The sequence below is a fragment of the Peromyscus californicus genome, unplaced genomic scaffold (genome assembly GCF_007827085.1).
Source record: "Peromyscus californicus insignis strain IS unplaced genomic scaffold, ASM782708v3 Scaffold_4__1_contigs__length_199733344, whole genome shotgun sequence".
In the NCBI taxonomy this organism is placed as follows: domain Eukaryota; kingdom Metazoa; phylum Chordata; class Mammalia; order Rodentia; family Cricetidae; genus Peromyscus; species Peromyscus californicus.
In genome coordinates, this window is record NW_026294562.1 from 112,219,125 (window position 1) to 112,245,182 (window position 26,058).

The window sequence follows — 26,058 nt, forward strand, 5'->3', positions numbered from 1 at the left end:
CTCGGGAGGCAGAGCCAGGTGGATCTCTGTGAGTTCGAGGCCAGCCTGGGCTACCAAGCGAGTCCCAGGAAAGGCGCAAAGCTACACAGAGAAACCCTGTCTCGAAAAACGAAAAAAAAAAAAAAAAAGAAAAGAAAAGAAAAGAAAATGGAAAGAATTCCCACGCGCATGGATTGCCAAAATTAATAATGTAAAAATGGTTGTATTAACTAAAGAGCAGTCTTCCAATTCAATGCAATCCCCATCTAAATCTCAATAATATTATTTGCAGAGCTAGAAAAAAATTCTAAGGTTCATGTGGAAAACACACACACACACACACACACACACACACACACACACACACGACAAAACAAACAAACAACAACAAAAAACCACAAATAGTCAAATCAACACTAAGCAGAAAGAGCTATGCTAGGGAATCACAGTGTCTGGTCTCAATTATGTTCCCTATCTATATAGTGACTGTACTGGCTAGTTTTATGGCAACTTAACACAAGCTAGAGTTATTTGAGAGGAGGGAACGTCAATAGAAAAAATGCCTCCATAAATCCAGCCATAGGGCATTTTCTTAATTGGTGATTGATGGGGGAGGGCCCAGCCCATTGTGGGTAGTGCCATCCCTGAGATGGTGGTCCTGGGTTCTATAAGAAAGCAGGCTGAGCAAGCCATAATGAGCAAGCCAGTAAGCAGCACCCCTCCATGGGCTCTGCCTAAGCGCCTGCCTCCAGGTTCCTGCCCTGCTTGAGTTCCTGTCCTGACTTCCCTTGACAGTGAACTATGATATAATAAATCTTTTCCTCCCCAAGTTGCCTTCATCAAGGTATGTCATCGTAGCAATAGTAGCCCTGACCAAGACAGTGACAAAGGTGTCGTACTGGCACAAAAAAACCCCACAGGCATGCAGACCAAGACCCAGAAATAAACCCTGCAGGTACAGCCATCTAATTTTCAACAGAGTTTTCAAAAATATACATTTGGATAAAAAGGCAGCTTCTTCAACAAATATTGCTGTTGAAACTGGATAGTCACAAGTAGAAGGATGAAACTAAGGCTGTATCTCTCATCCTATACAAAAAAAAATCATTGAAAATAAATCAAATACCTCAATGTTTTTGAACTGCAAGAGAAAAAAATAAGGAAAATATTTCAAGATATGGACATAGGCAGAGTCTTTCTGAAAAGGTCTCTGGTAGAAATCACCCCAAATGCTGTAAATGGGATGCTCTGAGGTAAAAACCTTCAGCACAGAGGAGGACGGAATCAGTAGAATGAAGAGACAAACGGCAGGGTGGGAAAATATGCTTCCCTCTGCACATCAGACCGGAGATCAATGTGTAGGAAACGGAATAAATTCCCAATGTTTAACACACATACACACACCCACAAAACAAAAACAAAGCCCTACATCCAATCAATAAATGCATGAAATCAATCAAGACAAAGCCCTACAGCCTATCAATAAATAGTGATCTGAGTGAACAGTTCTCAGATGGCCAGTGAATATGTTAAAGTGTTCAATATTTTTAGCTACATGGGAGATGCATATTAAAACTGTCTTGAGATTTCATGGCACCCAGTCAGAGTAGCTATTATCAATGAAACAGATGACAGCAAATGCTGGCGAGGATGTGGTTGAAGGGGGCTTCTCCTCTGCTGGGAGGACTGTATGCTGGTACAGCCACCTTAGAAATCAGTGTGGAGATTTCTCAACCAGCTGAAAATAGAGCTTCTATTTGACCCAGTGGTAGCCTCCTCCGTGTGTGTGTGTGTGTGTGTGTGTGTGTGTGTGTGTGTGTGTGTGTGTCTATGTGTGTGCCATCCTAACACAGAAAGCAGTCCAGGAGGAGAAGGAAGTGTGTGTGTGTGTGTGTGTGTGTGTGTGTGTGTGTGTGTGTGTGTGTGGTGTGTGTGTGTGTGTGCGTGCGCGCGTGCATATGCATGTGCGTGTGTGCGTGTGCGCGTGTGCGTGTGCGTGTGCGTGTGTGTGTGTGTGTGTACCATCCTAACAGAGAAAGCAGTCCAGGAGGAGAAGGAAGTATGTGTGTGTGTGTGTGCGTGTGTGTGTGTGTGTGTGTGTGTGTGTGTGTGTCTATGTGTGTGCCATCCTAACACAGAAAGCAGTCCAGGAGGAGAAGGAAGTGTGTGTGTGTGTGTGTGTGTGTGTATGTGTGTACCATCCTAACAGAGAAAGCAGTCCAGGAGGGGAAGGAAGATATCTTACAGGAGAGAGGGAAGATGAAAAAGAGAGGATAATAGAATACACGTGACAGGAAAGCCAGAATTAGAAATGCTTAGCGGGTGGCAAGACCAGCAAGGGTGAGGAGTAGGGGGGGCAGTGAAAGAGAGGAGGACGGATTAGAACAAAGTATAATAAATGATACACGCGTTAAAAAATGCCATGGTGAAACCTATCACTTTGTACGTAACTTTAAAAATTAACAGAAAGATGGGGGAGAGAGAGACTAGGTTGGATAGTGCTGTCACTCCGGAAGCCATTAGAGAGACAGAAAAATGAAGGAGGGAGAAGAGAGAGAAAGAAGGAAGGAGAGGAGGAGGAGAGGCAGTCACATTTATATAGCACCTTGAATCTTATTTGCTTTCCATAATTCCACAGATCCACAGAGCTGGTGAAGAAAACGTGTCTCTATTATCCAAGTTTATAGACCAGTTTTGATCAGCCCTGGGAATCTCTAACTGTTCACACCACAGCTAATTAAAGGCATGTGGATTTCTCTGTGTTGTTTCCTTTAACCTCATGCACATCTATAGTTGACCCAAAATGGAAAACTTAACTTTAAAACCTCCTAAGACAATTCCATGCCACTGCTGGTGCCATCACTTCATGGAGTGGGGAGGAGGGAGTGTTTAGCACACACAAAACCTCTCCTGTCTCCACAAGTCTCTCCCATCTCTAAGGTTGCCAGTGTGCCAATTACTTTTATCAGGTAATCTATCTCCTGCTCTTACACACACACACACACACACACACACACACACACACACACAAGTACTGTGGGACTCGCCTCTCGTTATTCAGAACATAGCTTCTTAGACTGAGCATTGTTATCCATGTAGGGTGATGTAACTGGATGGATGTGGGGGTTTCAAAAAATTCAGCAACTGTAAAGATTTTTAAACACACAACAACCAGAAATTCAAAACAAACGTGTACGGAATCCATGGGTTTCTGGCAGTGCTTACTTACATAGCACCAGATGACATCACCGCAGCTGTATGTATACCTAATATGCACAGTTTGCATTGCTCATCCTCTCATGCCACCAAAGGCCAACATGCAGTCTGGAACACTTTCACGCAGACTCAAGACTGTATGTTACCAACCACACTGTTTTTACTATAATCTGACTGCCCGCTCTTATAGAAGCATACTGGTTTGCTCCCAGGCACTAATGTTAATGTCATAATTTACAGAACACCAAGATTTCCAGCATTTTCATTCCATCACTTCTCTACATGTAAGTATGCATTAGTATGCCTCAGGATTGTATAGTGTTAGCATATTTGATATTTCAGTTACTGTCTTAAGTTTTGTTTGTTTGTTTGTTTGTTTTGTTTTGTTTTTTGAGACAGGGTTTCTCTGTGTAGTTTTGCGCCTTTCCTGGAACTCACTCTGTAGCCCAGGCTGGCCTTGAACTCACAGAGATCCACCTGCCTCTGCCTCCCGAGTGCTGGGACCAAATATCATTTGGTCTGGGATTACAATAGAATTTCCAGCTGTTTCTGAGATGGTCCTAAGACAGACTTCTGCCATTTTCTAGCATGTGTGTATGCAAAGAAGCATTGTCAACATCAATTCTTACAAAATTAAAGTGCTAATCAATCCTGAATAGTGTTGAAGATGCTTTACATCCTTTAGTATCAAATATTCAGCCAAGATTTAATCCTCTATAAAAAAAATAAGCAACCATATCCATCTCACATGTATAATTTGTGTTCATCTTTAATAAACAATAAAATTATATGTATACCAAAGAATTGCCTCATAAATTTCCTTATAATTTATTATCAGTAATTGTTTGATTTTGTACCTACTTTATATAGCCTATGTATGCGGAGTCTCATAAAATTTTGCTGGTAAAAATAAGCGATGAGTAGAAAATCTGTAAGAAGCCCCAATCCAGGGTAAAGTTCCTCCATGTTCTTTCCCAGGATTCTACAGCTGAGCCTTGAGCCAAAACTTGGAGAAAGTGTTCTGAAGGGATGGATAAATGTACTCTCCAGTCACAAACTTGATCAACTATAAAATCGCAATGCTTTGTGCTACTTCTCTGTACTTCACAAGGCCAGCCATAGTTGTGCTCATCTTTCTCACAGGCCTCCAAAGAACGGAATGCCATCTCAGCTGAACCTGTCCAGTAGCAAGAGTGTATATCACTTTAATAAAGGTCAGAGAGCTGCACTAATCATTGCTGTGTGAACATGTGCTGACTAATATCTTTGAATCTCTGAGTTTCCATTAAATGGACGGCAATACTTTGCAAAGTTGCTATATGAAGGTTAAGGTATTGGGCTCATAAAAGGCTGTGACTGAAGCCAACCTCACCTAATTCTCAGTGAATGTTATTACCCTCCCATAGATACCCCTAGGCACTAATATCCACATCATAGTTACAAACAGAGGCTAGTACTCTCTTCTGAAGATTAAAATTTGCTTCCATCTGTAACAGCAAAAGTCGTGTGGATAAATTAAAGGTATAAAGGTGATGAAGCACTGGAGAGGTGGCAGTCAGTAAAGTCTAGGGTCACAATCAGAACGTCAAAGAAAGATGATGAAATAAATGGGAGGGGCTGGTTCAACACGAAGATACTAAGGGCATTTAGGATGACGCTGCGAAAATCCCTCTCACCACAAGCCATGTCCCAAGAGACCTTGTCTGGGACTTGCTCATCTCCTCCACAGATTCATGCAGTGGCCAGCAGCAGCAAAGAATGAAAAAAAATTAAGAACACCTACCAAGGTGAAAGGATGGCAGACCGGAGGTCCTGAAAGGGAGGAGAAGGAACCTCTTAAGTTCCCTGCTAGGGAAGTTGTTTGTTCTCAGAACTGGGAGTGCCTCAACCTATTCTTACCGTGGGGTGGTAACTCTTCCCCCAAGTGTCGAGCTGCCTGACAGAATATTTGCTCTTGATGTGTCATGGGTCATGAGGAATTCTCTGACAAACACTGTACACATGGGTATCTCTGAGCCCAAGCAGTGGAGATATAAGCCAATCCATGAGGCAGGAATAGACAAATATGGGACATGGTCCTGCGTCCAGTGTTTAAGGCACATAGTAAGTCATGTGGCCAAGCAACAGCATCTGGGCCACAGTTATGCACCTGGCCTTTGCTCATAATGGAAAATGAGCCATCCGTGACTGCGACACACAGGCCCCTCCCTTGAGGAGCTTGTGGCTTTCTTCGGCACATTCCCATTTGTTTCTTTGCTCCTGCTGTGTGATCTTGCTCAAAATTCAGAACACCACTCCAAGTACATTCCCTACATGTAGGATTAGCATAGGAAATAACACAAGGACGTGTCCCTGCTATCCATATAGGCCTGGTACGTGCTTCAGATATCAAGAAAGGTAAATGTGCTTCTTAGAAGTCTCATAAATTTGTAGTACCTGATGAGTTTGCTCTCTTCCTCATTAGAACAATTAAGAACTGAATAATATTATTAATACTCACTGTGTGTCAGGCCCTACATATACTAAGCCCTTCAAAGAATCATATCACTTAATTAAAAAAAAAAAAGAAAACCTCAAAGTGATAGGGTTATAGGACCAAATTTATAGGATCAAAAGGCCACCTGAGCAGGAAAAGGCACCAGCAATGCAGGCCTGACAGCCGAAGCTCAGTACCAGGAACCCTCATGAAATTGGAGGGAGAGAACTGGCCTCCAGAAGGTGGTCCTCTGACATTCACACATTCGCCATCGCATTTGCATACCCAACACACATGTACACACACATCATAAAGACATACATATACACACAGCAATAAAATTGAAAAAAATAAGAGTGACGCATATATTAATAATTATATTCTTTACTCAATATAATCTCAGCTTAGAAAAACCAAGGAGCTACTGATTCAAAATTAGTGTTCCAAAATCAGTCCTACATTACTATCCTCTTATTTAATTATGGAAGAAAGACAATGTTATTATTGCCATTCCTAAAATTAAAATATATATAGTATAGATCTTTAAAACATACTATGCTGAATGAGGCTGAACCATTATAGAAGTTTTCAATGTAAATGGCTTTTATCCACCAAACTGGTCATTTTCCTTGATTCAGTCTTATAGGCCACAGAATCCAGCACCACTTCTGAATAACTGTGCCATTTCAGCAGGCCACTTAGCATTTCTGTCTTGCTTACTTCACTCTGTCAAATGAAAGGGTTGAGTAGAATTTGTCTTTAGGCTCCCTTCCAGCTCGATAACAGCACGGGAGCCATGGTCCATTTCTTCAACTCTTTGTTAAGGAACCATGCCCTGCTAAAACCTGGGCCTTCTCTGCCATGCTAAGCTCATCTGCATTTATTTCCATCTGCTCCCAGGAGCTCCCTGTGATCTCTGCACTCTCATATGCTGCAGATAAAGAACAAGTTTTAAAGACAACACCCCCCTCCCAGTTTAGGGAATTTGAGATCCACCCTAGGATTCTGGCGTCCCTATCAGATCAGAATCCTACAGCTGAAAAGGACCAAGGTTCCTAGAAATCACTTTAGCATGAAAAGACAACATCCAGCAGAGAAAACGCCCAAAAAAACAAATGTGTGTCTTCCAACGAAAGACGTTTCTGTAAATATTCTTGTGATGAGTTCCAGAATATTCTTCTTTACTTATACTTCCCCAGTAGGAAAATTATCTAGACTTGAAACACAAATTCCAGAAAGAAAGAGCCTTCAAACTCTCCTTGGTGGAACACTTTACCATTTACTGGAGGCTGACAATTAAGGACTTGGGGCCAAGGAATACCAGAAAACACCAAAGCACAAGCCCCAAGCCCCCAGCTCGACATGCAAACACTAGCCTTGGGAACTGGGACTCACCCTCTTGGGAAAGGTGATCTCTCAGTACCTTTCCTGATCAAAAGAAAGTCCAGTCCTCTGATGTCTGCATTTTTACTGTTGAATTTGCCTTCTGTGGTTCCCTGCTGCTCTGTCCATTGTGGATACAGCTAACAGCTGCTTTCCAACGTGCCAACAATAGCTCTTCAGACATATACTGGGAGACCCTTCCACATGGCCACCTCACTCTCTCTGCTCTAGCCTAAATCCAAGTGCTGAATGGAGTCGTGAGTTTAGCAAGATATCCGAACTAATTCCTGTGGACTCATGTCTAAACTTTGAGATCATGAGTAGGGGAATGCACCTAGTAAAGAGTCATTTGCTCTCTCAAACTCTTTTCTTTGGGGTGGGAGAAAGGCTGGGGATCCAACCCAGGCCCACAAGAGAGAAAAATGCTTTGCCGCTGAACTACCCTCAAGCCTCTCAGCTTCTTGTAATTGAAAATCACACATGGTTCTCAACCCTACTCTCTGGAGATTCTGCCAGCCGCTCTGAGGAGGATACAAGAGCTGGAAGAGAGAGGAATTAATAACCTTGATATATTGACAGTGAAAAAAATTAAAACTAAACACAGTATATAACTGGTGAGTTCTGCAGGACAGGTTATTGTTGTGTGTTAAATTTACAATGTGTACCCAATATGAGTCATAGGAAATCAGGTAGAAAGGTTAGATGAGGAATATAGTCTGGCCCAGAGAATGCCTGCTGCTCTCTAGAAGGTTAGACTCGGAATTATTCAACATAATGTAACTCACCAGGGAAGCCATGATACCAATGTAGCCTCTAGTAGGAATCAATGGATCTTCAAGTTAGGGGTAAGTCTGGGCTCAAACGATCTAGCTTCCTCAAACCTACGTGACAGGAGCAGTTCAGGACAGACCAGCAGACAAAGCGGTGGAGACAATGAGAGAGGCACAGCTCACTAATCTTTCCATGCTCCATTTCATGCCAGGGCCAATCGTGTGTCTCTCAACCTGTAACCTTTTCAGCCTGTTTCATGCAAAACGTCTCTAAATGGGCCTCCTGCTGAATGTGTCATGTTAAGGGCCTTGCAGCCTCATAGGAGATCTTTTTGCCTTCTTCAAACAAGCATTGCTCTAGAAATAATAAACCAAAAGCTAAAAAGGAGTTCGTAAGAGAAAGCACAGAAGCAAACTACTTGCTAATGATTTCCCTGCCCCAAGAATCCGAGTTTTGTATTTTATTATGTCTCCTTCATTACAAAACACAAATAACCACAAGGAAAAGAATTAAGCACTCTTACTGCCAATTTTTGTGTTACAAAGTCAAACAGTTTTCTTTTTCTTCCTTGGGGACTTTGAGTCACAAAATTTCTCAGAGACATGCACAAAGAAAAATTTCAGCCATCTCAAACTTTCCTCACAGCCATGAAATTTAAGCTGCTAGATCTCATACCAATTTTTTTTTATACATCTGTCCTTAGAAATCAAGGCCACGGTCCCAACACTTCCTGTCGTGGAAATTGCTTCAACAGGCAGAGAAATTGGTTTTTCCATGATGAAGGTCTCCCAGCTGTCACACAACTTAGTTCCGCACAAGTGATAACCTGTATTACCAAATGGAAGGTTAGAGGATCTGCGACAGGAATCTGGCGAGCATGCGTGTCTGTGCTGTTAGCCTCGGTATCCTCCCTCCATGCCAATCCGATCCCTGCAAACCATCTCATTAGAAATAACTACGTGGTTTGTAAAAGAAGTCCAATGTGACTGCAAGTAGGTCAAAATGAGAAGCTAATGCTTTTTTATCATTAATTAATTTTGCAATTCATTAGAGGGGGGAAAAAATCTCAGTTCTTCCATCCCTGTTTCCCGAAGACTCAAAAGAGCAAATGTGATTTCTAAAGGATCAAAGAGGACTATGGAGATATCTCAGTAGGTCGAAGTGCTTGCTGTGAAAGCATGAGGATGTGAGTTTGAATCCCCAGAACCCATATAAAAGCCAGACACAGTGCAAGCGCCTGTAATCCCGGTGCTTCAAAGGGAAGATGGGAGGTGGAGCCAAGAGAATCCCAGAAGTTCAGGGGCCAGTTTATCTGGTGTATGAAGCCATAAAACAACAGAAGGACCCTGTCTCAAGCAAAGCAGAAGGCAACAACTTGATGCTGTCCTCTGACCTCCGTATGCATGCCTGTATTTACCATGTATGTATGTATGCCAGTGCACACACACATGTGAGCACACACACACACACACACACACACACACACACACACACACACACCATACATACACAAAATAAAATAAAGAACAAAAAAGTGACAAAACCTATTTCCTCAGGATCATAGAGTATACCTCCATAACACAAAACTGATAAGTATCCAAATTTCCAGATAAGCATCATGTCTCTCTGTGAACTAGTCCTCTACTGACAGGATCTATGCTTTTCAAAGTCTTCCTGCTTCCTGCTTGTTTGGATTGATTTCTGCTATTTGCTTGCTATCTTCATGGTTAGGAATGTATCAGTAGATTGAGGATGATGTATAAGAACGTCCATCATTAATTAATCAGCTCAAACATTCTCATTGGTTTGCATGGAAAGGAAAGAAAAGCTGGGTTTCCAGGATTGCTCCATGAATTGATGGACAGTGGAGCCACTTCACACTGCTTCTTCTAGTAACAACAGCACAAGAAATAGCTGTGGTTTTTAAATGTCCAGGTCCTAACTCCTTAGCAGTGTCGCTAAAACGGGAACCGGCTGCACTGTGGGCTTGACAAGAACATCTCGGAACTTTCTGAATGACTCCAGGTAAATCACTTAACATCTGTGATGACTAGTGTTAGTTCAGCTGGACACCAGCTGGAGTCATTTTGGAAAAAGGAACCTCACTTGAAGAAATGCCCCACCCCAGATTGGCCCATGGGCAAGCCTGTGGTATATTTTCTTGATTGATGATTGATTGGTGTGGGAAGGCCCAGGCCATTGTGTGTATGGGGTTAGCAGCCCTGGGCTTTTGGTCCTGGGTTCTATAAGGAGGCAGGATGAGCAAGCCAATAAGCCACACTCTCATGGCCTCTGTCTACATTAGCTCCTGCCTCCTGATTCCTGCCCTGTTTGAGTTCCTGCCCTTACTTCCCTCAGTGACAGGTTGTGATGTGGAACTGTAAGCTGAAATAAGCCCTCTCCTCCCCAAGCTGGTTTGGCCATGGTGTTTTATCACAGCAACAGAAACCTCAGGACAGCATTTTCATTGGTAAAATATCTACCTAAACGCATGATGTGAAAATCAGATGAGCTCATATGTATGAAGAACTTAGTCATTATTAACTGATACAACTACTGACAGTGCTATGTTCTCAGCATCCCAAATAAAATCATGCCCCACCCTCTAAAGGAATGTTTGCATTTCCATTCCCTGAAGTGGTGGTGACCTGGCCCCTGGTTCACCATCTAATCTAGAAAAGCTGAACCTTGCCACCTGCAGCCAGAGCACGCTCACAGGCCCCGAGCTCCCCTGCTCCTTGGACAGATGCTTGTGCCCAGGAGTCTTGGTTGTAGGTATTTACTACGGTGTCCCTAGTCTGCGTGCAGCAGTATGTCATCCTGGAATTTATTAATTGCCCATGGTCAGCTCTTCCATTGTATCTCAAGATACAATGTCTCTTAAGTGCAACGTGCTGACTATTTAAAAGAAATGATGCTTCAAATGATCTGTGTTCTGCTTTCTTATAGTTCTATAATATAAAAATCTACCTAATAAGGCAGATTTTTCCCAGGTGACGAAATTTTACCAAGAAGGGATGACTTTAGATAAGCTGGCTCTGAAGCCAATGAACAGAAGAGACCATTACTGCCCCTTTTACCCCAGAGTAAGAAAGTTTGCCACTCTTGAGTCCTGTGTGACCCAGGAATGGAAACACATCCACACACAAAGCATGTGCTGCCTTCACTAAGAATGTCTCCTCTCTAAGTTGCAGTTAGCTTTAACCTTCTCACTAGAAGAACCTTACTACTTACTGAGGCCCAGGTAAGAGTTGGGCCTGGTGGTACCTGCCTGCAACTCCAGTACTCAAGAAGCTGAAGCAGGCCTGGGAAGATGTCTCAGTGGGTAAAGCACGCGTTGCAGAAGCATGGGGACCTGAGCTTGGGTCCCCAACACCCACAAAAAGCCAAACATGGTGGCACCTATGTGTAACCACAGTATTGCGGTGTGTGTGTGTGTGTGTGTGTGTGTGTGTGTGTGTGTGTGTGTGTGTGTGTGTGTATGCAGAGACAGGAGGATTCCCCAAAGCTCACTGGTCCATTTAACCAAAACCATGAGGTCTCAGTGAGTCAGAGACCCTATTTCAAAAAAGAGAGACACCCCACATTGACCTCTGGCTTTTCACATATGAGTGAGTGTACCTGCACACATACATGCATACACACACACACACACACACACACACACACACACACACACACACACACACTGGGTGGGGAAGGAAGAGAAGAAGGAGAAAAAGAGAAGAAGAAGCTGAGGCAAGAGAATTGAAAATTTCAGGCCAGCCTAGACTACATACCAGAAAGGCTATCTCCAAAAATAAAAACAGCACAAGATTTAGCTACTTGTAAACAATAGGAAAGAATGGTTTTTATTTCATGAAGTCACACTACTGTTCTCAGGCAACACAGTAAAGAGAAAGCCCTGACTTGGGTCTGAGACCAAGGTTTGAATCCTGGGCTGCCATGAATTCGCTGTGTGATCCTGGGCAAATATTTAAACTTTTCTGAGTCTCATCTTGTTATCTCTTAGATGACTTAAATTTCCTACTCTTGAGAATCTTTGTGAGAAGTAAAGAAATGTTTTATGTTAGACACCTGACACCCAGTAGAAACTCAATATAATTGATGACTGTCCTCAAAGAGTTCACTGTGGAAATACAGAAATAATAAGAAGGAACTGAAAGCAATTATTGGCCTAATTTGTCTACTACCTTAATTCTGCTGATATTTTTTTTTAACTCTGATAGCATCTGAGGTGCTGTGAAATGGACAACCAAACCTTCTCCCCAGTTCCTTCTCATCTAGATCCTGTAGGGGGCCAGCGGTAAGGCTTCCACCTTGTCCTACAAACTACCATGAGCACAGAACTGTGGCTCACATCCTCCCAGGTCCTCTGTCCCTTTCTCTTTCTGTCCAATTCTCAACCTAGGTACTAAAACAGAAAGGCCACCTGTACTCTCTCCCTATAAGTAAACTCCACCCAAGATGGCGCCCAGCAAGAGTAGAGACTTAGCCTCAAAGTTTTCACTGCCTCACTGATACTCTTCATTTTTGAAGTTTGACTGATACACATATTAGAGCCAGAATCCATGCGGATTCTAGTAGACTTCATAGAGCTGAAGCTTCTCTGGATCTAAATTTAAAATGAGAAAAGCTGGGTGGTTCTATCTGAAACTAACCAAGTCGAGACTTTTTTTTTTCCTGAATCAGTCTCCTCACCTTTGAACTGATAATGTTACCTACCCAATGGAGATATTTTGGCATCAGAAGATAGAATTTGTGAAAGCATTTTGAAAACTGTATATCTCCATGCAAATATTATGTTAGAAGATGTTAGTCTTTTGTTGGTTCCCCAAAAGCTAAGGCTCTTGTGCTGATGCGTAACTCTCCCCAGGTGGCTACCCTCTACTTGTGCAGGCCCCCTACCTCATACCACACCATAATCTATACACACTGATTCCAGTCCAGGTTTGGTGTGGGTGTCATGTTTGTGAACCCTCCAATTTCACTCTGCTTCCAAACAAAAAAAATTATCAGAGACCCCAACATTCTCAAATTTTGGTATTTCAAAGCCTGACATTTATTTTCAAAGGATGAAATCTGATTTGGCTTGTGAAATGACAAAACCCCATGAAAGCTTTGAAAGCACTTCTTCGAAGTACTATGTACATACATATATAGTACTATATACAAACAAGTTAAGAAACAGGTTCATCTCTATAGAAGGACCAGTAACCTCTCTGAGATTTTGTATCCACAAAGCCCTGACTGGAAAAAAAATAATAAATAAACAATAAAATGGAAAACAAATGAATAGTTTGGCTCTGCACTTTGTGGCAATTCATGTTATTTTGAAGGAACGGCCAAGTGTAGTCTCGGGTTTCAAGATTAAGTCACGCTCACCGCTATGAATTTATCACAGTGAACAGATACCAAACTGAGTCAGCAAAAGACAAAGCACATTCTGTAACGTTGGGGGAACAAATGGGTCTGAGCTTCCAAGGTCCTCACAGGGAGTTACCGAGGGAACAAAGCAAATGGTGACAATGTGTGTGAAATGTCTCTAACTAAGAGTTCCTCAGAGATTTGGTGCAGGGTTATCTGGGGAGATGGTCACATAGGCATGTACCCACTTTCAGAATTCCCCAAAGGAAAGTAGGTATCCAGCATAAGCTATTTTTGCAGCCTAGATACAGTGAGCTGCTCTTATCATTTAGAGTGTTGGGAACCCTCCTGATACCCAGATGGGAACCCAGGGCCAACATTGCCAGTAGACCTGACACAGATAAGCAATTTTAGGCCTGATAAATTAATTCCTTTCAGTTTTCATGGGAACAAAAACTTGAATTTGTAGGTTTGTAGTTAAGAATAGTTTGTTGGTGGGCTGGAGAGATGGCTAAGCAGTTAAAAGTGCATACTGCTCTTACAGAAGACCAGGTGATGGACCCAAGTTCTGTTCTCAGTATCCATATCATATGACTCAGAACCAGCTATGACGTCATCTTCAGGGATCTGACATCTCTATCCTCTGCAGGCACAATGCCCCCCATACACCTACACAATGAAAAACAAAATAAATATTTTTAAAAGAATTGTTTGTTAGCCTCTAAATTCTTATAAGAAGCGTGACTCGGTGCTTCAAAATATTTATTCTATGTGCTTTCCCACTGCTGGTCTCCCAGTGCTGTGAATTCAGGGACTAGTAAGCACCCTGAGTCCCTGCCTCTAAAGGCAATCCAACCAAGAAGGAAGATAAAGGGAGTGCATAAAAATGGGTGATACAGTGGTGGGTGATAACCCTGGAAAGGAGATATGAGGCAAACACTGAGCCAGTCAGAGAAGGACAAGACCACCCACAGCAGTGGACCAGGAAGAGCTGGGGAAGAACCCCCTAGCCCTGGGGGTTTAAGGACAGCAGAATGTGAGAGTGATGGGGCCAGGGAGAGCTTGACAAAAGACTACACAACTCCATTGAAATAAATATCCAGTCTCAATGGTGTGAAGCTCTCCATGGTCAATCAGCCCACTCCAATCTCCCTGGCTTCAGCCAGTTTCCAAATCTTGTCAGCCTTGCTTTGGCTGTACTCCATTACCCACCGTATTATTTCTCTACTGTTTTGAATTCTTTGTGTACTATTCATCCAAGTCTCTTCCTCAGGTGTCTTCTCTTCCGGGAAGCCTTACTATACCACTGGTTCCCTCTTCCATCTGACTGCCTAACCTCTGCTCACTTCTGACTATTAACATCATACTGCACAATAATGATGGACACCTGTCTTCTCCACTGGACTCTGAGCCTCAAACAATCTCTGGTATGTAGAAAACAGTATTTGTTGAATGAGCTAATACATCCTTTAATCTGATATTTATCCCACTAGGCCAGGGCATATTGTTCCTTTTATCAACAAATATTGATAGTTTAATAAGAGTTTCAGTGAAATGCCACTTTTTTTTTCAATGAAGAACAGCCAATTCTACCAATGCATGTAAAACTAGAACTGTATGCATGGTTATCGCACACCCTCAAGGACCTGAGCATTCCTGCTGGAATTCCATCAATCATAATGCCTTGGTCTCAAAGGAAAGAGATCAGTGCAGAATCTATCACAGGACCAATCCTGTGCTTGATTAACACCATTAGAACATGGGCCCAAGAAAGAGGTCAGGTTCAAAGGTTTAGTATTCCAACAGTTCAATGTGGAATACCTCTAGAAGCTTAAAGTGTATGCCTTGTACCCTGTGCACTGAATATCAGCCCAAAGCTTGCTTTTAGTTTCTGGCTGCTCAGAGAGCAATCTTGGGGAAAGTCTGAAAGAAAAAGGAAAAAGCAAACAGATCCACCCACTCCTTATTTCCTCACGCCCCAAGCAAACAGCTGTGCTCCGTTCCATGGCAGGGCATCTGTCTGGCAGGATCTGACAGGTGGAGTTACACTTCCTCCACACCCTTGGCTCCTGGCCATACTTTGGTTCCTGTAGGGAGGCAAGTGATTGTCTTTACACTGAACTCAAGTAACCAAGGATAACTCCCTAGTTGCTTTCCCTAAGGAACTCCAGGTATAGGTCAGGTTTTCCCTGTGGTCTGAATAAAGCAGATAGCACTCTGGAAAACATAAACAGAGTCCTAGAAACACACAAACACACACTTGTATGCCCTTGTGTCTGGTCCTAACTGCTTGTGGAGAAGTTCCTGCCAGGAAACCCAGAAGCTGCTAGCCACAATAGTGCCTACTAAGCACGAGAAACAGTACAGTGCACTGACTGAATTCAGCACACAGTGGGTGTCTAATCCTAGAATCTTAAACTCGATTCTGGAGATATGAAAAGGGTCCTTAGATACTCTTTCTGGATTTTAGCCTCAATCATTTTGCCAAAAGGACACCTTGCTCTTTATTTGAAATAGCAAATAAGGGCTGGAGCTGCAGTTCAATGGTAGAGTGCTGGTCTAGCATGTTAGTGGCCCTGAGTTCAATGTCTATTTCAAATAAATAAATAAATAAATTTCATACATATGCATATACACATTCAACCAATCAAATGATGAATAAATAAATAAAATAGAAAATAAGCTTAGCCTGAAAGCAGAACATATTTGCCTTTTTTTCCCAAATAAAATGGCTTCTATGTGGTTCTTATAAATTGAAATATAGGGATCATCATTTTTCCCTGTACCTTCATATATAAAATATACCATGTGCCTTCTTGAAGCAATTTTGGATTAAACAGCAGTACCACCTCTACATATAATGTTAACCAAAAAAAAAATCTTTAAAACCCGGTGCCTCACCTGTACCTGCAATTATACCAATTATACCAATCAACCTCAAGTGCATTTTCCATCCTTCGGGGTGTGACCATCCTAAAAAGACACTTAGTCATTTCATTCACAATATTGAGAAACTTCTGTTAATGCCTTATATCCTTGAAGATAAAGGGTAGGTTTTTAAGCCTGATTTTACTTCTGGCTGTCATTTTACCATATTGGCAGCACCTCCAGCCATAACTTAACTGCCTCATGTGACAACTCAGTGGTCTCTCCATGTTCCTGTCTCAGGTCCCTCCTGTCCGTGCTTTTGAAAGATGCGTGTCTCTGTATCTCCACTTTGTCCCCTTCCCAACTTAGCAAAATGCCACTCAGCCCGATCTACGCCATCTGTCACATTCCAACTTTTCTAGGTAGCTGCTTTCTCGGCGATCTCACAGTAAGCTGTATTTATTTTACCAAAACACTCACCACCTCGTACCGTGATTATTCCTTAACTGTTGTCATCCAAAAGAACCGAAAGAAGAGGCCAAGAGAAATGAAGAGGACAGAGATGGACGGAATAAGGACAAGGAGATGGCAATCAGTAGAGTGCCACCCAAACATGGAGACCTGAATTCAGATTCGGGCACCCACATTAAAAAGCTGGGTGCGACAACACACCCCTCTAATCCCAGCTGAGGATGTGGAGGCAGGAGGGTCCAGGTGCTTGCTGGTCAGGCAGTCTCACCAGTCCATGAGCTCCAGGGTCAATGAGAGCCTGTCTCAAAAAATAAAGTAGGGAATGACAGAGGAAGGTCCACAAGGTTGGCCTCCGGCCTCACATCTGTACGTACATCCGTGTATGTACACATATAAACATACGCACACATGAGAAAACAGAAGGGAACTGACACTCGCCAACACTGCTGCCTTTCCACCCCTCTCCTGGTCCTTATTTCTGTTCTGTCTGGTCTTCTTCCCTTTCCCTTGGCTTCCTTTGGCTTTTGGGGATGGCGACAGGAAAGTAAAACCCACGGTACTTTGTACACGGGAGATACAGCATTACTTTAATATATCTTAATCTCACCCTAAGAGGTTACGAAGCAGTTTTTCAGAAAAGGAAGCAGACTTGGAGAGACTTGGTTACTGCTCAATTTGAGCAACTAGTGAGTGGATCCAAAAGGTGACCTGACTCCAAAGCCAGGTTTATTCTTCTGCCAGTTGGTTTTGTAGGAAACGTGGGCTTCCAGACCCATATTTGACCATGAACACTAACCAGAAATACCTTCTTTACTATAGCCCTTCTCCTATCATGTTGCTAGATGAGAGTCCCGGCTTCTGACTATCTATGGGTGTGCTTCAAGAAATGTCTATTATTAACCATCAGTTAGCAAAGTGTCCCAGGATTCTAGCAAGACCACAATGATTACATTTTTGTGAAGGCAGTGTGTATTATTTCTGAGAGCTCTCCTTCCAACTAGATAAGCAAAAGACTGATAAGGAGTAAATACTGTACTAAATAATAGCTCTTCTTGGGACTAGAGTATAACTAAGCAGTTAAGAGTACCTGTGCTCTTGCAGAGAACCCAAGTTTTAGTCCCAGCACTCACATGGTGGCTTAGAACTATGTGTAACTCCAGTTCCAGGGGATCCGAGACCCTCTTCTGACCACCACGGGTACCAGGCACACATGTGGTACAGACATACATACAAACAAAACACTCATACCTATAAATAAAATAAAAATAAATAAATATTAAATGGATGTTCTGCTTATCACCATGTTCTGGTTATTATTTGTAGCATCACCAAAATGAATGTGGGGGAGAGAAACAATGTTTTCTCTTCTAAAGACCATAAAATATATGATGTACTTCATGTGTGCAGCACTAGTTCTTAATGCTCTGAGCATAACACATTAATTACCTTCCTCTAGAGCAGTACTGATCCTTTTTAAAAGTGTATCTGTTTGATTTGAGATGAGGCATGTGCTGCAGCACAAATATGGAGGTCAGGGGACAATTATCAGGGGTCAGTTCCCTCCTGCCATGGTATGGGCCCCTAGGCTTGAACCCAGGTCATCAGACTTGGCAGCAAACTTTACCATCTCACTAGGCCCAGTATTGACAGGCCACTGACTCATCACTTTGTGATTTATTGTCACCCTAGATAGTCCCTGAACTACTTAATCCCCATTATTATTGTCTTCTATAGGAAAATTTCCCAAATTTTTACAGCACACCCGTTTTCAAATATTCTTTTGTGTACTCTCAACACTGTATAAACTAGGAGTCTTCCTTCTGCACCTAGAGCTCAATTTGTAACTTGAGTTACAGCTTGTATCCTGCGTTCACGAGCAAGAGGACAGGATGCCAGTGGGATACAGGCAGGTACCAGGTACTTTGAATTGTCTTCTGATGGTCTGAACCACGGGCTCTGAGGTCAGGATGCCAGAGTGCACATCTCTTGCTGGCTATGTGACCTTCTATAACTTAACTGTGCCTCAATTTTCAATGAGTGGAACCAAAACTAGTATCAGTAATAAACTTTCGATAATTAACAAACGTACCTAGGTACAGTGTTTAGAATAATACCTGATACATACTAAGTGCTAACTCAATGTTAGATACCACTGTCACCACTTGCTGGCATCATGGGGTTGAAAGGGGCATTTTGAAGTGATCAGAGATAATGTACTATGCTGCATTAGCAGCCGAACACACCCCAGCTCAGGTGAAATGCTTTCAAAGGGGCAGAGGAAGATGAATCCTATATAACCAAAGATGAATCCTACATAACCAATGATGGTGCCTTGCAAACACTGATGCAAAAGACTTCTTGCATTCACGGATTGAATGTCTGTGGTTTTAACTGCTTGTGAGTCGCCTTGAACATGACACATGGAAACTAGTTAAATCCGAATCTCCTCAGATGGGTATGAAGAAGCAGCAAGTCTTTAAATGATGACTCTTGACCAGCCACTCGACAATAGCGTCTGCTTTGGCTGATGTTCTTTAAATATACAAGGTTGTCCACGTCTCTGCGATACGATGAGGGAGATAGGACCAAAGGCATCTTAGGGACACATAAAGACTATAGGATACGGTAACAAGTTAGGATCTGGGAACAACAGAGTTCTCAAGATGCATTCCCCGAACATTTCCACAATGACGAAACTAAACAACCTTAGCCTACATGTGGAAAACATCAAACTGAAAATCCAAACCCTTTACTTCCAAAATTCAAATGACTAGTCTCAAACCAACAGTGGGAATGAATCTGCCTTAAAGAATCCAGCTTGCCACATCTACCTTCTTCCCCATGAAGATCCCTGGCAGAGAGACGCAGAGCGGTCAGAGCACAGATCTGACTGAACAGCTTCTCCTGGTCTGGGCTCCAGCTCATGCCCTCAGCCTCACAGGCCTATGTTTTAACCAAGTGAGTCAGCCAGTGGCAGGAAAGCTTAGGCGCCTGTGGCCGTGAGTAATGGCAGCATAAAACACATCTGTCTGATCAGAAGCCGATGGTGTCAGCTCAGTACTGTGAAAACCTCACAGTAAAACAATGCTTGCCCAGGGAAAAAAGAAGAGGCTGTTCACCCAGAGGCCAAGGGATGCCTTTCTTTCTCCTCTAGCTCAGATGTGCATGCAACTGGTTACGAGGTCTTTCTGTGTATGCATGTGGGCCCACACTCTTGTACTCCGTACACGCTGGGGATCGACCCCAGGGTCTTGTGCATGCTAAGCAAGCACTTCACCTCCAGGACCCAGTCCTATAATACTTATGAATGTGGTTTTGGAGGTTTACATTCATAAAGAAGCCATTGTAACCGTCAGAGCGGCACAGTACCATGTCTCAGCAGACTTCATTTCAACAGACTGATTCACTCATTCTTTCATTTGTTCATTTACAGTTTAATTTAAAATACTTCACGAAACTTCTATGGGGCGCCAGCCTCAGGGTGCAGCATTGAACAGCACAGTCCGAGCCCTCAGGGTCTCAATCTTTTCCTACGTGGATCTTTTCATTGCGTTCCACAGATGGGTTCCCTCTCCTGTCTGCTGGATCCTTTATTTCACCCCCTCCGGTGCGGTGCTAGTCAAGTGGGGTCATGTGCTTCTCTCATATTCTAGAAAAGTTCTAGCACATGGCTAAGTGCCCAAGGGGGCACTACAGAAAAGCACTGTCCTTAGTAACTTAAGTGGCAAGTACATGATGAACCGCATGACTTTATTATGATTTTTTTAACCCTGTTTTTATTATATTTCCATATCCTGCCAGTCCAAAAATTATCCCCCAAACTGTTTTCTCCTCCCAACGTTGTAGGAGGTTCTAGATTAACAGCTTACAATTCAATGACTAACGACAACTGCCCTCGAGACAGTGTGTGAAGGGCAGTCAGGTGAGGATTATCACAACGGGGTCACCAAAAGCTCAAAGCAACAGAGAGTTGTGGGAACATTGTCTGACTACTTGAGTCATTTGAGACGTGAGTAGAAAATAATCCAGAGTCGGATTTTTTTAAGATTGCAAAGAATCTCATCCAATCCAGCTCCCTAACTGTATAAGTAAAGAAACCCGGGTTCAGAAGGAAGGGGGAAGGCCAATTTGTACAATTTGTCTTTTGTGGGTGCAGAGGAGATAGCCAAGTCACCTACTTCCCACAGTAGGACCCATTTGTCTGTCTTCCCAGGCTTCAAAGAGTATGGTGCATGCCTGAGAAGCGCTGTTGAAGCCATGGCTCATGGCTCCCAGTCCTCACCAATGTGCCCCTGCCTTTCAAGCTGCTCTTACTGTTTCCACCTAGCATGCCTCTGCCTAGCTTGGATAGCTCTCAGAATTGCCTGCACAAATGCATAGTTCCCTTGAAGGTCAACTCTGCCATCACACTGTAAAACAGAAGCATCTGCTCACCTCTTCTACTCAGGACTATGATTAAGATAGAGAACTATTAGCCACCAAATACTCCTGGAGTCTTAATTTTAAATCAAAAAGGAAGAGAGAGGGAGAGAGAGAGAGAAAGAGAGAGGGAGAGAGAGAGAGAGAGAGAGAGAGAGAGAGAGAGAGAGAGAGAGAGGAGAAGAAACAAAATGAAACTTGCGCTCAAGTTCCATAAAACATAATTAAGTCCTTTTGAGTCAAAAGTTGGATCCCACCACTTCATTAAGTCTGACAAAGCTTCTAAATTTTCTATATTTAAACGTGTTGATAGCATGCACACTTGTGTGCAACTCAAGTAATAAATAATAACTCCTAACACTTGGTTCTCATGTGACAGACAGGGGAAAGCAGAGGAGTGGTCCCCTGAAGGTACTGAACGTTTGGTGACACCCCTGGGACATACTAGAGCCTTTAAGAAGAAGGATAAGGGGATTATAAAGATGGCTCAGTGGTTAAGAGCACTGACTGCTCTTCCAGAGCACCCAGGTCAGATTCCCAGAACTCATATGACAGTTCATAACCATCTGTAACTCCAGTTCCAGGGGATGTGACACCCTCTTGTGAACTCCAAGGGCACCAGGCACTCATGTAGTGCGTGGGCATACTTCATGCAAAACACACACACATTAAATTAATTTAAAAAAAAAGATCAGTAAGAGTGCTTGCTCCTCTTCCAGCTGACACGTTTGGCTCCCAGCACCTACATGGGGGCTCACAACCTTCTGTAACTCCACTTCCAGAGGGTCTCACGCCCTCTTCTGGCTTCCATGGGCACTGCATGCATGTGGTGCACAGACATACATGCAGGCAAAACACCCACACATAAAATAAAAGTAAGTAAATCTTTATTTTAAAAGGAAGTAGACTATGGTAGACGGAACATAAAACCATGAAGGTATTCACTTACAGAGGAAACTGAGGCCCCCAATCCCTTCCCCTCTGCCACACACTCCCACCATCATGCATCGCTTTATCACAGGCCCAGAAGCAACAGAGCCCACTGAACCTGGGTGAAGCCAAAAGCCAAGCAAACCTTCCCCTCTTTAATAGCTGATCATCCCAGGTGTTTTGTCAGGGTGATGAGAATCTGATGAACATAAGGGGGTTCACTATCTCCATTCACAAAAGGGAGAACTCACAGAAGCTACCAGGTTTGCCTGAGGTCTCACGGGTAATAAAATGCAGTGGTCAGCAGGGACCTTTGGTGGCAGGAGGGGCTTCCTTCTTGCTTTACAAATGAGCTTTGGAATTTTCTGCTCTAATCTTGCACAGCAACACAGAGAAGAGCAAGCCTTCCCGTGAGACATTCAGCAAGGCGGAGCACAGATGACCCTGTAACTTCAGGGCAGCCCCACCGCCTGACACATCTCTCTGCTAGAGACTGAATGATAAAGGAGAATGACAGGGTAGGGTGATACACACTGGGACTCACACTGCAATTAAGCTTTATGATTCTTTAAGTATTTATTATTCATTCTCTGTCTTCTTTAAAAGCAGTCAGATGGCTCTTAACTCTGATAGGAATTCAACCAAAACTAAGGGGTGTGTGTGTGTGTGTGTGTGTGTGTGTGTGTGTGTGCGCGCGCACGCGCACGCGCGTGTGTGCGCGTGTGTGTTTTAACTTATTCATAGATATAGAGAAAAGATTTAGAAAACTATTCCCAAGTTTTGCATTTGCTATTTCTAAGCATAGATGTACGTTTTATTACTTATAGTTGTATCCTGTGTTTATCTTTTTCTGTAATTAATATGTATAGTTTAGGTAATAAAAAGCATACAATAAAAAACATTTTTTTATTTTTAACACATGTTCTTCATTCTGGAAAGTGGGATAAGGGAATTGCCTCTCACAGGGAGTTTAAAAAGCTCAATTGCTGTGAACCAGAGAAGGAAAACACAAATTGTTCTTTAAGCCACCAGACCAGAGACTGTCTGATTCTCTGCGTTCTCCTAAGCAATACGCTACCTGAGTATTAATTTTATTCAAATGTTCTTGGGGGAACAATCTTTGAAATTCATTTGGTTTATTGCATTTGTGTGGTACATGTGTGTGTGTGTGTGCGTGTGCGTGTGCGTGTGCGTGTATGTGTGTGTGTGTGTGCACATGTGCCATGGCATGCATGTGAAGGCCAGAAGACAGCTTGCAGGAGTCAGTCCTCCCCTTCCATCATGCAGGTTCCAGGGCTCAAGCTCAGGTGGTCACACTCGATGACAAGCACCTTTACCTGCTAAGTCATCTCACTGGCCCAGAAAAGACTTTTAATATGTAGTTAAGCTGGGATTCATAGATCATGAAAACATCCTATGTCATTAAGGCGATAACCAAGCTTGCTGGAGCTGACCTGTGTCCTTCTCCCAAGAGCACTTCTTCTTCTTCCCCATTAGGGATCCTTCTAGGAGAGATTTTGGAAGCTCTAAAGCAAACAGAACCATCTTATAGGCCCTTCGCCTTTCGAGAGCATTAACAACCTCATTAATACCAAATCACTTCTCAGGTAAGTTTTTTTTTTTAAGTCAAATTTTTCTTTTTGAGCTATTTTTTAAAAACTTCTATAAAACTATAAAAATGGGTATAAACTTTTTAGCAAAGGAATTTTGGAAGTCCGCAAAGGCACAGGCTACCCTACCTCCCTTGCCCAACACCCTCTGGCTGGCATCACGGGTTTGGAGGATAAGGCCCAGGCTGCCCACACACTGCTTTGCTGTCCTTGGGGTAACAGATCGCTCTGTACAAGGTGCTAATTCATTCATTCATTCATTCCACAAGTGTTTATTGAGCAAAGCCTGGAACCAGCCTCTTAGGGGACAGAGGGATCATTCACAAGCCAACGGTCAGGTCTAACGGATCAGATTCAGACAATCAATCCTTCTTTAGACCCCCAAACCACTTCCAGGATAAAGCAAACAGAATTCCTACCCCACCCAAGCAGTAGCAGCTGAGTGGATGTGACCTGCCTTCTAGAACAGGGCTGCTGTGAGAGAGGCAATGTCAGTTGTTGGTTCCCCCAGAACGATGGACGGTCCTGACTATAGATGCCAATAGGACCTCCGAGATGCTTTAACAGTGCCCGGCACTTAGCGAGAGCTCGATAATGTGGTGGGTGGGAGAATGGGTTAGTAGGTGCTTGCTTGCTTGGTTTCTACCTGCTCCAGCTTATCTTTACAGAAGAGTACAAAGTAGAAAGGTTTTAGAATTAGAAACTAGATTTGAATCCCAGCTGGGCCAATGATGAGCTATGGTAGAATAAGAGAAACCGTCTTTTTGAGCCTCCGTATCTCATTGTAAAATGAGGTGTAGCGTATCAACCTGGAGAGGCTCTGTGAGAATTTAGGAACACCTTATACAGAGAACAGTGTGTCTGGCCCATAATAAATGTCCTGTAAAGAGCTCTCGGCATCGCCCCTCCCTCTTTACCCGACCTTCTCTTCTTCCTGGACACAGTTAGTGGGTCCTAGAATGTGCTTTCAAATGGATGCCACTCCAGGAGTGATGAAGGGCAGGGCTGCGGAGGTGCAGGAAGTTGTTCGGGGCGACAGGTGCTGGAGAGCTACAGAAACTGATTCAAGACCTCAGCTACTTTCAGCTAGCCTGCTCTGTCTGGTTGCTCCATCCTGCAGACAGCAGGGACCAGTATACTAGCCCCGAATGGTTGTCAAAAGGGAAAGAGAAGGCTGGGCAGCAGTTTGAACCCATCCTACCCGCCAGCGTCTGTCTAAATCCCATCAGGCTTCCTCTGCACACTGCTCCTAGGCTGTAGGGTCAGAGAGCTGTGATTCCAAGTATGTGTCTAGAACCCCCTCTGAATCGGGAGCCCACAGCCTGGAGTTCCGGAGGCTGCTGGTCACATACTAGTCCTTGGTAAAAATAAGAACTTTTCAATGACGCAGGAAATGGAGCCCCTCATAGCCAAAGGCGACTTATAAAGGGAGGAAAGGGGAAAGGGAAAAGGGAGGAGGCACGATGAGGGCAGAGACCCACTTCCTACCCCACTTCCTACCGGCTGCTGCAGTCTTACACCCTGAAACACTAGGTTTTGCGGTTTGACGCGGGCAAATCCCACCCCTGTAACTTAGCTCGCTAAGAGAAGAAGTCTGGCTGGATGCAGGGGAAACTGTCCCAAAACAATTCTGCTCATTTTGAAACTAGAGTTCGCGGGTCCCTTAGCTGCCCTTCCCTTCGAAGCACCTGAGCAAAGCTCTACCCTCTGCCGGTCCTCATTTGAGCGCCCTGGGGGCCGCTGCTCTGCAGCCAGGTTCTGCTGGCCTCCAGCCCCAGGTCTGGGATCAGTCCTTCAAAGCCCCCCCCCCCCCCCCCCCGCCCCATCGCGACCGTCCAGCATAGTCCCACTTACCTGGACTCCCCAGCTTCGCGGACGCGGCGAGGGCAGCAGGAGTCTTACTAAAGGGGAAACTGAGGAATGAAGCTTGTCGGTTGCCGACACCGTTCACGTTTTAGCGGTCGGAATAGCCAGGGCAACAAAAATCTCTCTACACCAATTCCCTCCCGCTACACTGAGACCCAGGGCAGGACCCAAAAAGCAGTCCAGGTGGCACGGCCAGTGGGCAGAAAAGCCAGACCCAGAGCGCGCGCCGGGTCTCCGCCCCAACCTCCCTGGCGCTGCAAGCTTCTCTCTGCCGCCCGGGCTGGCAGCCGCTTGCACCGCCCAGGTGTCGCCCGCTGCTGTCCCGGGCGGCCGGAGTGGGCGGGCAGCGCCCGACCCTCCCCGGAGCACAGGGCCCGCCCCGGCCGCCCCGCCCACCCCGCCCGCCGCGCCGCCTCCTGAGCGCGAGTCCCTGCGCTTCCCCCAGCTCCCTTCCAAGCCTCCTTTCCTACTTATCCGGGAAGCAATCGAGTTTTTATCAAAATAAAGGAAGCGGTACGAAAGAAAGAAAGAAAGAAAGAAAGAAAGAAAGAAAGAAGGAAGGAAGGAAGGAAGGAAGGAAGGAAGGAAGGAAGGAAGGAAGGAAGGAAGGAAGGAAGGAAGGAAGGAAGGAAGGAAGAAAGAAAGAAAGAAAAAGAAAGAAAAGAAAGAAAGAAAGAAAGAAAGAAAGAAAGAAAGAAAGAA

The 26,058-nt window shown here is 43.9% G+C and overlaps 1 protein-coding gene across 13 annotated transcripts in view; it reads right to left on the bottom strand.

Annotated features, from left to right (window-relative positions):
* The window catches only part of Sytl2 (synaptotagmin like 2), a 110,574-nt gene extending 84,875 nt beyond the window's left edge, over positions 1 to 25,699 (bottom strand). For 4 of the 13 annotated variants that reach the window (XM_052762124.1, XM_052762122.1, XM_052762121.1 and 1 more), the window contains exon 1: positions 25,345 to 25,690. The gene's annotated coding sequence lies outside the window, so the exon portion shown is untranslated. Of the gene's footprint in view, positions 1 to 25,344 lie in introns of all 13 variants that reach the window. The other 9 variants (XM_052762132.1, XM_052762130.1, XM_052762129.1 and 6 more) reach the window with 5 other exon arrangements.
* Positions 25,700 to 26,058: the final 359 nt, after the last annotated feature.